Below are 14,758 nucleotides of genomic sequence, written 5' to 3'. Positions count from 1 at the left end.
GTTTCCCACAACACAGAGAGCTTTGGCTAACATAAATACCTTTAAAGAATTCGTGACAGAGCGGGACCCAGGGGAAAGAAGAGGACATATGGGGCAGGTGGGCAAAGAAAAGTCCCAATTATAGGCCAGTTCTCAGGGAGACCATGGCTATAGAAGGGCAGATGATGAGGCTGATAGGGTTGATGGTATTCCTGAAGATCCCAAAGCAACCTAGTAGTCACAGGACAAAGAGAACTCCCCAGCTCCCAGCCCCACAGAGAAAAAAAGCATGGAGGGAGACTGAAGCGGACTGGAGAATTCAGCCGGCAGCCAGTCTGCCTCTTTGCAAGTTGTACACAGTCCTCAATACAGTATGTTGACTTTGTGCAAGGAGGCTGAGGTGCTGTGATCCATTCAGGCGACGCCGGTGCGTAATGAAAGCAGAACAGCAGGAGCTGTACATTGGAGAGGGCGCTTTTGATTTGTGGCTCCTTTTGTTGCTTTCCTTTTGAGTTTCCTTGGTTCTGTGGTTTGGACCTCCACAGACCTAGAGGAGTTCAGAAACTTGAAAGGGAAAAAGCCCTTCCTCCCCAGGGCTGGCTCCTCCACTTTCATCCTGTGTCAGGTGTTCATGCCTCACAAAGATGGTGCTAAATGGAACTCTCTACAACCTCTGGATAGCTGGGAGTCCCTTTGAGATGTTATGTTCTGGCAATAATGGAGTCTTGTTACTACAGGCTGTTAACATACACCCTTCCATTGTTGAAGAAAGGCATCCAGGCAGCCACAAAGCACATGGCTTCCAGTACCATCTCAGGCTCGAGGGTCTCTCAGGGAGTTTGATTCTTGAAAGGAACATGGAAATCTTGGGCCCTTACTTCTGAGAGTTTTTTTTTTTTCTCTCTCCCTGAGTAAGCTGTTTAATTTTATCTCTATGTTTTGCAACACAAGAGGTTTATAGTAGATGGTTGTGGAAAACAACCCACAAGTATAAGCAATTTCAGGGAATGCGCTTTGAAATGTAATTGTATTATCTTCCTTGAAGGATTCAGATTCTAAATATCTATATACTGATTCCTGTATCTGTATCTGTTACCTACATCTATATCCACACAGTAGGTTAGATATCTTGCTTTCCTGGAAATTTTCTATGTATTATTATTTTACTTTAGCTCCTAGGAAGGAATGTATTTTAATATGCCACTGTACTCTGTGTAGAGATGCTATTTGATCATGGCATTTATTCCTATAAAGCTCTGATGTGGTTTCCCAACCATTTTCAAAGACGATTCTAGACAGTCACCTTCAGTCAACAGAAATTTGTGCCTTATGAAAAAGCTTGTCGAGGGGATGAAGTTCTCTTTATGTGATTCTAACATCCTATTACCAAAGGCATTCTGAAAGGCCAGACACCTATTTGCCTACTTCAAGATAAAAAAGGAGAATGTGAGGCCTCCTAGAAAGTTCAAAATAAACATGGGATAGTAAGACTGGTGAAATGGGAAAGAGAGAGAGAGAGAAATGTGTTTAATTTATATTAGGTATTTTTGTCTGCTAGCTGTTTATGAAAAAAAAGCTACCTTAGCAAATCAATTATAGTTAGAATGACAGGGTACCATAGTAAGAGTTGAGACAAGCTTCATTAGGCATTTGTGAGTATGGCTTTTCTTCTTCTCAAAGGTCTGCCTGGGTCACTGGAATAACTGTGAATTTGGGTCAAGGACCCGAGTAAGCAGGGGAAGGCTCATTTATCATCAAAGAAGGGTGAGGCAACTGTCATCACTCCGTTTGACTCCAGCTGTGAAGTGAACAGCTTATTTTTGTTTTAGTGATGATTTGAGAGACCCATCAATAAAATCACCAATACTCTTGGCAGTGAAGCCTTCTATCTATGTGTCGGTGTGTGTGTGCACGTGTGGACGCACACACGCACTGGCAGAGAGTAGAAAGGGAAAAAGCAGGGAAAAACACCTTTACCTTGGAACACATACTTAGATAGGATTCCCTTCTTGGTGTTCACTCCTGGTAGGGACTCATCTCAGTCTCCAGCTGGTTCATCGGTGTCCCTGATGGTTCGCATATCAAGCTGGTTTCACAGCTTTATTTGCTCAAATGTGCTGTGGCTGCATACTGTGCTGCTCTTATAACCAAACCTCGAGGATTCTTAGAGGAAGGAGTGATTAACTGGAAGAAATGGACTGAGTAGACTGTCATCAATCACTTTCCTTTATTTTCAAGAGCTCATCTCTTGAAACTTAATCATTCGGAGGCCTCTGAAGTCCTTGTCATAATTTCCTGGGTACTTACTAAGCTAATACACACTCAGCACTTAAGATATGTGAAGCACTTTGCTTTCTCTTTTACACTCCACAACCACACTGTGGGGCAGTACTGTTATTTTTCCCTGCGTTAATTAGTGTAGTCTAACTATTCTAACAAATAGACCCAAAATGAATGGTGGCTCAGATGCTGTAGACGTTCTTCCTTGCTCACAAAGGAGTGCCGTGTAGGTGAAGTTAGAGAGGGTCACTGCCTAACCACACAGTCATTTGGGGATCTGGGCTAATGGGAGCTTCTCTCTTCAGCAAGTAGTTTTTAATGTTTGTTTATTTTATTCTTGGGAGAGAAAGAGAAAGGAAGAGAGAGAGAGGGAGTACCAGAGGGAGAGGGAGAGAGTATCTTAAAAAGGCTCCACACCCAGTGCAGAACCCAACCCAGGGTTTGACCCCCCCGAGCCTTGATTTCATGACTTGAGCTGAAATCAAGAGTCAGATGCTTAACTGACTGAGACACCCAAGCACCCCTAAACAAGTAGTTTCTAGGGTCACCCTGGGGGGATCATGCCCATTCTAGCCAGCTGAAAAGTGAGAAGAATATGGATAGAGTACTGTGTGGGGGTCTTTATGTGTCAGAACTGGAAGTTATGGTCACCACTTTTGTTCACATTAACTGACTACAGCTTAGTCACATGACTACCCCTCAGGGTAAGAGGAACTAGGAAATGTAGTCACTGGCTGATAAGCCACTTTTCTGAGACAACTCTACACAATGCGGGGGGGGCAGTATAACAGATTTTTGGTGATCTCTTAGCCATCTTTACCCTACTTTCTTCCTCTGGTTTCTAAATATTTCAGAGCACCTTTCTTCACATACTGTTACCTAAGGAAGACAATCTGGAGTCCCATTCACTGACCTCATCCAGGTCAAAGTCCAGGCTTTCAGGATAATGCACTGTCCTATGTCCAGTGTAGATGAGTGGGATTCCTGGTGACTTGCAATCTATGAGCCAAAAGCCAAATTATCTTCCCAACCCCTACTGTATACCCAGTAAATAATGATAGTATAACAACACACACATAAACTTCATCTTGAAAACTGAAAGCATGGGAAACTCAAAGCCACCATGGATCTTCTGCACAGATGAAATCATCACTGGTCAAGTATATGATGGACTTTTGAAAAAAATGCTATGTATCTTCTCGGTTTTGTACATATATACACATGTATAGATACATGAATATAAAATGTATATTATAGAGGTGCCTGGATGGCTTAGTTGGTTAAGTGTCCAATTCTTGGTCATGATCTCATCATTTGTGAGATATCTTCTCCCCTGCACTTTCTCTCTCTCTCTCAAAATAAATAAACTTTAAAAATGTATGTTATATATTAAATTCATATGGATTTATAATACTGTGTCTATAAATATAATATAATATTCATACCTATATATGAAGAAAGAACATAGATGTAATAGTGATGGAACTTGTTATTCAAACCCTCTGTATCTTCATTTTAAACCTTTTGGTTATGTGAAATAAAGCATACATGGAAAGAAGCACTTACACAAACGTATAATTTAACAAGGTAATAACATCAGTGTAATCATCATGTAGATCAAGAAATAACATTACCAGCATGCCACAACCCCTCTCCTCCATCACGTCCTTATCCCAGGGAAGTTCTGTTCTATTACAGCCTAAGGTAATTACTCTCCGGACTTAAGGAGACTCGCTTTCCTGTTTTCCTATGGCTTTACCACCTAAGCATGCATTCCGAATGTATATATTTTAAATCTGTTTGCTCTTGAATGTTATGTGTGGACTCATGCTGTGTGCATTTTTGGTGTCTTATTCTTTTCACTAAACATTGTAATATTTGTTGAATATTGCTGTAATTGACTTATTCTTTATTCATGACTTAGTAGGCTTATCTCTGGGATGCGTGGGTGGCTCAGGCAGTCAAGCATTGGACTCTTGATTTCAGCCTAGGTCATGGCCTCAGGGTCATGGGCTCTCACCCCTCCTCGAGCTCTGTGCTGAATGTGGAACCTCCTTGGGATTCTCCCTCTCTCTCACACATTCTCTCTCTTCTCTGTCCCTCTCCCATTCTCATGAGTGCTCTCTCTTTCTCTAAAATAAAATTTGAAAAAAATTTCTCTAGAAACCGAATGCTTAATTTTATTTATTTTAAAACATTTTAGTGTTAGAAGTTGCTTTCTTATTAAGGAATACATAATATTATCTCTTAAGCAAGGGAATAAGCTATTATTCCAGCTGCTACTTTTTTTTTTTTTTTTGAGAAAAAGCAAGCACATAAGAGGGGGAAGGGGGGAGGGAGAGGGAAACAGAGAGTCTCAAGCATGAGATTGGGATCTGAGCCAAAATGAAGAGTAGTCTTCTTCACTGACTAAGCCATCCAGGTGCTCCTAGCCTGGCGAAGTGATCCAGATCCAGTCAACCAACTGGGACTGACCCTCAGGGAGATATTGGCTTCTGAGATCTCCAGCCCCGCTCTAGCCACACTCTGGAAGGTGGCTGGTCTACGCACGGCAGAAGCTTGAGGACTTCTGAACAGTGAAACTCCGGTGTAAGAGTAACCAGAAGAATAAACAGGAGTGGGGAGTGTTAGACCCTAAATTACCAACCATTGTTTTCACTTTTTAAGTGAAAACATTTTTAAGTAAAAACATTTTTAAGTCCTACATTTTCAGGAAACATATTTAATCTGCTCCTTTGGTCTGTTGCTTTGACAAAAATTAACAATAACTATCTTGTACATTGATTTTTTTTTTTGGCTGTTTACCTCAGGTTTTTTTCTTTTATTTTTTAAATTCAGTTTTTAACATCTATACAATAAAGTACACAAACTTTAAGTGCATAGTTTGGTGAAGCTTTACAAATGTAGATATGTGTAACCACCATCAGGATCAAGTTCTAGAACTTTTTAGCACCCCAAAAAGCTTCCGCATGCCTTCTCCAGTTAGTACACACCTTCCACAGACACTGACCATTCTGATTTCTATCCTCATTAACATAATTTTTCCTTTTCTTGAACTTCATGTGAAATCATGTGGTAAATTATGTCTGGTGTCTGTCCGGTACTTATCAGCATGTTTGGGGATTTCATTTGTGTCATTAGGTGTAGCAGTAATTTATTCCTTTTTATTGCTGTGTAGCTTTTCACTGCATGAATATATCACAATTTTTTTTATTCACTCTTGATTATAATGAATAAAACGGCCCTGAGCAGTCTTCAACATGTGTTTTGTGGGAATATATATAGTTGTAAAGTTGCTGTGTAACAAGGCAGCTGTGGATTTAACTTTATTAACAATAAGTGTTTGAAACAGTATTGGAAAGTGCCTGTAATACTTTACGCTCTAACTGGCAATGCTGCACATTCTAGTTGCTTCTTATCCTTACCAACACTTATGTTGTCAATCTTTAAAATTTAAAACAAGAGTTGGCAAATTTTTTTCTGCAACTGGACAGATAATAAGTATTTTGTTTTTTTAAAATTATTTTTAATAGTTTTAATGTTTATTTTTGAGAGAGAGAAAGAGTACAAGCAAGGGAAGGACAGAGAGACAGAATCCAAAGCAGGCTTGAGACTCAGAGCCAACAGCACAGAGTCCCATGCAGAGCTTGAACCCATGAACCATGAGATCATGACCTGCGTCAAAGTCAGCTGCTTAACCAACTGAGCCACCCAGGTGCCCTGATAGTAAGCATTTTATATTTTATTGTCCATAAGGCCTCTATTTTACCTCTTCAGCTCTACCATTGTACTGCAAAAGCAGCCTATGGACGGTAAGTAAACAAATGGGCATGGCTATTTTGGGAGATCTTTGGTCTAAAATACCCATTTCCATCACATTTGCATTTCAATCAATAGGAAGAGGAGTGGGAAAGTGGAAGGCATTCTTCTTTTCTGTAAGAGAATGACTTACAATTGCACACATAACTTTCATCCACATCTTACTGGTGAGAATTTTATCACAAGAGTAATTTGCAAGAGAGGGTGACAAATTATTTGACCCAGTCCTCTGTGATTAGCGAAAATTCTCAGGATTCTATTAAAAGAAGTCAGGGAGAATGTCTACTGGTGGGCAACTAGCTATCTTTTCCACAGTGGGCCATGTCCTGTGGGAAATTTCCTTAGGTGAAGGAAAGTTGAAATTTGTTTCTCTCTATGTATTCTCTCTCCATGTTTGTGACTCTTCTAGGATTCATGGTAGACAGATACTGGCTTTCTAAGGTCTATCTTGAAAGATCTAAGTTCTTAGATCTATCATGATTCTTATTTGTCTTATAATTTCAATCTCATTGATAGATTTTCCTGTGGTTAATTTAGTTTTAATTGATCTTCATTTTGGTATTTGACTGATTTATTTAGTGTAAAAAAATCTTAGCAATTATGGTTTTAATTTGCAGACTGATGATTGCTTTTTGCAGAGCTCAAATCTCTTGAAGATAATTATTACATATTTAAATTTCTATTCCATATTGTTCATAAGCTCTGTTTAGAGGGATTGGTTATTTTCCTTTTCAGCTTTTGTTACTTTGGCATTCTTGCTTATGTATAGAATTTGGAGTTTGGAATGGATTTCTCCAGCATCAGTGAAAATAGTCATTCTTCTGAGAAATAATTGAGTTATGATTATGGGATGGGCGGCTCTATAGCTATGCAGCGCCGGAGAACAGAGCAACATCTGGCTGTGGAGCCTTTTCTTTAGTTGCATGACAGCTTAAGGTTGGGATGAGTAGTTTCATGCAACACTGCTATTATTCCAATGCCATCGTTCCAGTGCTCACTTGGGGGCACTTCGGGGCATATCCTCCGCTTTATTTGGAGTAATAGATTTGAGGCTTGTCGTTCAACGTATATTGAAGTCACCTTCAAAGCAGGGACCAATGCAGTTGTTTTCCAGCACTTTAATAAATTTTTTCACGGGCAATCACAAGATATGTTGTCTCTTCCAGGGCTTGCTCACTATACCTGATTCTTTTATTTGAGGATTATTCTGTAATTCTGTTGGTCTCCTCTTCTGTATGCATGAGATTGTAGGTTTCTCAAATCTTTGGGAGTCTGCTGTCAGTCTTATGGCATGTGTTTTTTTCCTTGATGAAGTTCCTTGATGATCAGGTTGTCTTGTGCTCCATCACCTATCATGAAGTGAGACTGCCTCTATCAGTTGGATTTTGTGTCAGAGCTATTGGAGAAAATGAGCCAAGAATCTCAACAGGGTTCTTGGAATAGGCTAAACTTTGAAAGCAACGTCCTTTCTGTGTTTCAATAACTTGTTTAGAAACATTCCAACAGAATGTTTCATTTTGCTGGAATCTTTTGGAAGGACAGTTTTGTGGTAAGCCTGGGAGGCATAGATCTGGAAAATAGCACAGAGTCTAGTATATGAGCCACCATGGGACTGTCAAGGGAGTCAGTTACCATGCCAGGTAGGCCTGGAGGTGTGGAATCAAGTGACCAAGTGGGAGATGGGGGAGGTCTCATATTTTAATTTGTTACATTGGTGCTGTAGTTTTGTTTGCCTTTATTTAAAAATAGGCCCACCAACTGATTTTCAAATTGACATTTGGCATTTTTATAACATTTAGAGGAACAAAGATAGAATCTAACTATTGTTTAGATTCATCAAAGAATTACTGTATGAAAACAATTATTTCCGTTAAGTTCTCATTTCCTTAGTTATTATACATGTTTGCTTTTCTTATTACAAAAATATATATGTTCAGTTGTAAACATTTTTTAAAAATGCAAATAAATTAAATAAAAGTAATTTAGAGCTTAATCCCTCCATCTAGAGATGACTACTGTTAACTTTAATAGAAATTAAGTTACTTACTGACAATCATACAGTAAGTAGTGAAGCCATCATATAGAATAAGGCAGACTTATTCCAAAGCATTTGCTCTTAAACCCTCTGATTTATACTCTGGCTAATGGATTAAACCCTGGCCTTCGGAAGTCTTGGAAGATGTAGGGTTATGGTAGTTTGTAGACAGCAGCCAGGGGCTAAGGAGAGGAGCTTGAGGACGGGGAAACATTCTGCTGGGTCCCCAAGGGAGTGTTACTCTTTAAGGGGTATGCTTCTCTTAGTTTTCCGAGGGTCCTACTCTTGTCGATGACTCCAGTCTTGTTGGCTCCAAAACTCTGCTCTTTTCCAAGCGTCCTGCAGAGTGGATTCATTATGTTTAGGTTTTATTTTTTTTAATAGAAACTATACACTGTTGAACTCTGTAGAAAAACAAAACTCACATGGATTCTAATCTTGTAATTATCAACTTGGGTGCAGTCTTCTCCGTGAAGTTGAGCAAAGATGGAGGAGGCGCTGTGCATGCTACAACCTTCTCCATTATCCTTCCATTTGCTCATCTTGGCAGGCTCATAGATGTTCACAAGGACTCAGAGAACTGGGTTGCCATAACAGCTCTCTAAGATCTGCTTCAGGCCATGCCTTTTCACAAAGAGCAAGCCATGTGAGATCACAGGTATCAGAAATCGCAGGTGATGGTCCAAATTCTTGGCTACCATTATGAAATACTGATTTCCCTAACTCCTACTCTCTGGGCTTTCTTGCTCTGTGGCCAGCCTGGCACTGTTTGCATAAAGTGCTGTTCCATTTAAAAACAGCTGTGCCTAGAAGCAGATGAGAGTCGGCAAAGCAGGGATCATAAGTCAGCAGAACTGTGCTACCGAGGCATTTTCTGTTGCTGCTTTTGGTGGATGCTGACTAGAAAATCAGATTCTCTATAATCAACAGAACTTTGCATCATGGATTTTAGAAGTTAAAAATCTAAGCTCAGAGATCTTTAATGATTTACTACCCTGGACAAAAGCTGCATCTCACAGAGTCTGTGCTTTACAGCACAAATATTATGATCTCATCAAAACAAGTGTTATAGGAATATTCCTTTTAGACAGGTTTTTTGAAGTTTGCTAACTTATGATTACAAGGTCTGTCTTTTCCTGCTCTGCTGAATGTCTCATGGTCTCATCTTCCCTACTTGAGTGACATAAGTTACTTCTCCTGGCTGTCCAAAGGACACATGGTGGGGCTGTTAGCTATATGCAGGGACAAAAGGGACACTGCCATTAAAATGTGTTTAAAAAGTGGGGATTGGTGGTGCTTATCACCTGGCCTGTGAACACTCTCCTGTTTCCATCAGGGTAGCTCCTGTGAATGACAAGTTTTGGGGTTTGTTCTGTTTTTACATTTATCAGTCTGTTGTCTTTTTCACACAAAGTCCAGCCATCCCTGGATGCTCCATCACTCGTAAAGGTGATGTAAAGGATATAATTCAAATAAGAAATGTAAGCCAAGCAGGAGTTTGATACTGATATGCCAAGTAAGGCGTTCTTAACACATGTCTTTCTTCTTTTAGATGCCATCTATCACCTTGGACCACAGCCTCTGACCATCATCTATACTCCCTTCCACAGTTAACTGTAACCCTGATTCTGGCATGAGGGTGAACCACCTCCTGATGTTGATGATAAAGCTGGTTTGGACGCACATCATGATCCAGGTTCCTGAGGCAAAGTTAGACATTATAACCAGGCTGTCACAATACTGGATGTAAAGTCTGGAATCAGAGTAGCCAAACAAGTGAAGACAAATCAGCAGTTTTGGGACTGAAAAGGCAATGATACTATATTTCTGCTCCTATTAGTACACCTGAACCTAATAGTGTACCTGTCAGTATCTTTGTTGTCTGGTTGGATACCTTCCAAGATCTTGAAAAAACACATTCAACATGATACTATATAAAATTACTGATGATGAGGAAGCAGGAAGATGTGATGTAACACTTCTAGTCAATGATAAGGTACAAGTTGAAATAATTGGGATCTAAAAACAGCTCCTAGGTGGAAACATCTATATAAGAGAGTATGTGATTGTAGAAGAGAATAGGTCTCCACCAAAATTTAGTGCTGTGCTTACCATGGTATAGGATCAACCTTGGGAGAAAACTGCCCTTAGGGGCCTAGGTCCTCCGTGCATGCAGCTGTGGCCATGTAACCATTTTGGCAAAGGAGTAGGAGTACTATTTCCTGAGCCAGTTTTAAGATGCCAGTATCTCTCTTACTCTTTTTCCCCCTGTCATCTGGTTTCAGGAGATTCCAGAGACCTAGGAATTGACAGTCACAAGATAGAAGGACACGTGTTCTCTAAACACTCTACTCCATGTGGAGTAGAGTGGCTTACTCACCAGGAACACTTTCATGGGATGTAACAGTTTTATTTTAAGAGCAACTGGGATTGCCCTAAGAAATACAATTGGGGAGGCAAGTTGGGACAATCCCCTTGACTATATTTGTGTTTTGCATTCCCATAGTCCAGATGATGTTGTATCCTGATGCTAATGTCCAGATACCCCAGCCATTGATGTACTTATATAAGTTAAGCTACATGATTCTATTCCTTTGCCACTTTATTCGCTAGCAAAGGTTTAAAATGGAATGCTTTTCTTTGTCTGAACATGTACTATCAAAGTTTTCCATCTCTCGAGAGCAGTAGGAAACATAACTAACGAGTCTTATTTCTTTTAGAACTATTTTGGTATGTCTCAAAATATGGAATATTTTGGTATATTGTCAGTGTCATTGGTACTACTCTCTCACTCCTAACTGATCATCTGGCTTTCCCTAACATAGTTCTTTGATTTCATTGAGAACAGCCCTTTCTCAGATTTAGGTGGCATATGTGCTAATCATAGTCTAATTGGTCTCTCCTGGTCTGTGGTGGTACAGGTGTGAAGCAAATAAAACATATATGTGCAATGGAGGTGATTGGAATTATGGTCAACTGACAGGAGGCATCAACCTTTCAGTGCTCGAATAGCTGGTTTATTGGATAAGACAGGACAATTACCACAACTGGCCTGTCAGGATGGTTAGAGCTCCCTACAGGCTTTGAGGCAGGTGTTTGTGCCTTCAGTTTAATCTCTTCCTTTCTAGTTCCAGGCTGGATGCAGCTCTTGGCACCAGCAGAAGTGTTTATACAGAAATGAGGGTCACCTGGATGCCCAGCCCAGTGGATCCGTATGCTCATTGCCAAACAAGGCATGAGCTCCCTGTAATGCAAGCTCAATTTCTCTGGGGGGAAAGGTAACCTGCCTTGCAATCTTTTTTGGATCATCTGTGTGTTTGATTTAGTAGAGTTGTAGAAATTGAAAATGTTTTTCATTAGCTCCAATGGACCTTCTAGAACCTATGCCGTTCAATCTCTCATTTTACAACTGAGGATTCAGGGTCTCAGAGAGGTTAAGTGGGTGCCCGAGGCACAGCCAATCAGCAGGGAGCCAGGACGAAGTTTTAGGGCTTCTCAGCCAGTGCTGATGACATGATCCACAGCTGCTGTTTTGAGCCTGTTTTCATTACCTGTCAGCTCCTGTTTATAGGAGTTGAAGCCACAACAGCTTCTAGAGATTGGAGAAGCAAAACAGCTCCAGAAGAAGTTGTGAATAATTGTTTTCTTCTTTAACGACTCTTTCTCTTTCTGCAGGGATTTTTGTATCTCATCTCAAAGAATGTTATTCCATGCTTTTCTTTTTTAAAATTGTTTGAGACCTGTGACAGTTCTGTGTATAGCTAAGTTCTAGTTCATATATTATGATTGATCATTACAGTTTTATTTCATTGAGAATATTTTTGGTAGTATTATTGTTAATATTTTTAGAGATACCAAAACTAGGCTTATGGACTATCTTCTAACTTTCCTAAGGTTGCCTAGGCATGGCAGAGCTGGGCTTTGAACCTGAGACTGTTCTCCACCAAACCTGTGCTGTTGACCTCATGATACATGATCCTCCAGAGCACTGAGTATTTCTTTTCTTTTAAAATTAAAAAAAAAAAAATGTTTATTTGTTTTTGTTTGAGAAGAGATCCAGAGCATTAGCAGTGGAGGGGCAGAGAGAAAGGGAGACACCAAATCTGAAGCAGGCTTTAGGCTCTGATCTGTCAGCACAGAGCCCAATATGGGGCTTGAACTCATGAGCTATATCATGACCTGAGCTGAAGTCGGATGCCTAACCAACTGAACCACTCAGGCGCCCCCTGAGTATTTCTATAATAGTTTAACTTTCTCCCAAGAAGACTCATCCTTGGGAGAATCTGTTTTATAAAGATAAGAGATTTTCTCAAAACTCCTCTTTTGTGATGAAGATTCAGATGGAAATTTTCTTATTTTTATGTGTAGCCTAAGCATTGTTTCAGTGTTCAGTACAGGCTCAAACTTGGAGTTACAGAAATGGGCCAGGGTAGTGGAAAGATCCAGAGGGTTGGGTGAAGGTACAGCCTTCCTGAGAAGCCTCTGGCAAGAAAATCACTGTTAATTTGTGTTATATGTCAGTTCATCCTTACCTGGAAATAAATTAGTTCCTTTGATTTTTTTGGCAAAAATTGGTCCTGGCTATATTTTCCATATTTGTCAGTTTCCTTATAGAAATATAATTCTTGCTTCCTGGGTCATTTCTGTCAAAACCAAACAATTTCTAGGCTACTAAAAAAAAATGGAGCATTACTGGTTTATGGACCAATTTGTAAAACTGCCAGCTTTCTAGATGGTATTTTTTTATTTGTGTATTTTTCTCAGAAAATCCCATGACTTGAGCAATATTTATTAATTTATTTTTTGTTGCAGTTCATTACACACCTTTTACCTCCATGATATCCTGGTGAGTGAGTACAATTCATCCAGTTTCTCTTATTCTTATTTCAAAGAACAAAAGGGATAAAGGTGGTAGAATGGCTTAAGAATAGTCAAGTTATGGAGTCCCTGGGTGGCTCAGTTGGTTGAGTGTCTGATTTTGGCTTTGGTAATGATCTCATGGTTCCTGAGTCCGAGCCCCGTATCAGGCTTTGCACTGACAGTGCAGAGAGTGATTCTGATTCTCTGTCTCCTCTCTCTGCCCCTTCCCTGCTCATGCTCTCTTTTCTGTCTTTCAAAATAGATAAGTAAACATTTTAAAACAGTTAAGTTCTGGGAGAAATTGGCAGACACCACTCAATTATTGGTTTAGGAAAAATGCTTCCAAATTCTTATTTGAATGGCAGGACTGAATGTAAAGTTTGGGAGGTATTCTGATCCAGATAGTTTTCTTATTCCTTGCATGTCTATATTTTCTTCTTTTCTGGAGAATGGAGACAGAAAATGAGAGATAACAACTCAGTGTTGAGTTAGCTTCACATTAAGCAATTACTCTAGTCTACCTCTGTTTCACCTTTATTGCTTCTCATAATCATCAGTTAGCATTTTTGAATATACAAATGAATATCACCGCCTAGATAAAAGAAGCACAGTTTCAAAGCTTGGGGTACATATGCTAAGGACTGTTGTCCTGAATAGAGGTGCTCAAGACTGAAGACAACCTTGACATTGTTGTCCTTTCTGTGAGGAACTTGTTCAATGCCTAGGCGCACACTTTCCATGTATCTATAAGGTCTGGACCATTTCTTTTTGTCATTCTTTCCCCTTTCTGTTTTTTTCTACAATATTACCTAACTTGTGTTCCATTTGTTTTTCTTAAAAATTTTTTAAAGTAGCCCCTACACCCAACATGGAGCTTGAACTCACAACCCTGAGATTAAGAATCTCATGCTCTACTCGCTGAGCCAGCCAGGCAGCCTCATTTTCTTTGGTGTAATTCTCTGCTTCTTTGTTGGAAGATAATTTTATAAAGTAAAGGTGTTTGTAATAAAAATATTAACAGGATGAATGGAGGGTTTAGACACTTGCCCAGAATCTATCTTTACTCTTTGTATAAGACCATTATATTATTAGTTTGATTGAAGGGAGGAATTTTGTTACAATAAAGGGTACATGAAGGAGAGGCAAAAGCGATGAAGGTATTGATTTGTCTTTCTGTTTTATACAATGAAATCGGTTTGAGTTTACTTGTTAATGAGTCAATTGTCAAAAGTTGCTATAAAATTTTTAAGTGTTAATTTATTTTGAAAGAGAGAGAGATCATGAGCAGGGAAGGGGAAGAGAGAAAGGGAGAGAAAGAGTCCCAAGCAGTCTCCATGTTGTCAGTGGAGAGCCCAATGTGGGTCTCAAACTTGTGAACCGTGAGATCACCACCTGAGCCAAAATCAAGATTTGGACTCTTAACCAACTGAGCCACTCAGATGCCCCATTTTTTTTCTTTATGAGAGGCTTCAGGGATTCTGTGCCCAAGCAGTGGTATTTCAGGCCTAAATGTCAGGGTATGACACAGAATAGAAGAGAGGAAAGTCTCTCAGCACTGTTTTTGCACCTTTGGAGTAGGCATCTTGGAGAATTCTCTGGAGACTGTGCTCCTGCATGCATACTGCCACTCACAGGGTGGATGTGGCCAGCAGTTGCTGAAGGGAAGCCCAGGCTGGCACAGAGAGGAAGAGCATGACAGTTTTGTGTAAGGGCTACAGTTGACAAGTTTGTTCATGGGTACATATGAGGCATTCCTTTGGTAGTGACAGAGACTGGGGAATGTAT

The sequence above is a fragment of the Suricata suricatta genome, chromosome 6 (assembly GCF_006229205.1).
Source record: "Suricata suricatta isolate VVHF042 chromosome 6, meerkat_22Aug2017_6uvM2_HiC, whole genome shotgun sequence".
Lineage (NCBI taxonomy): Eukaryota > Metazoa > Chordata > Mammalia > Carnivora > Herpestidae > Suricata > Suricata suricatta.
Note: the sequence above shows the minus strand (reverse complement) of the source record.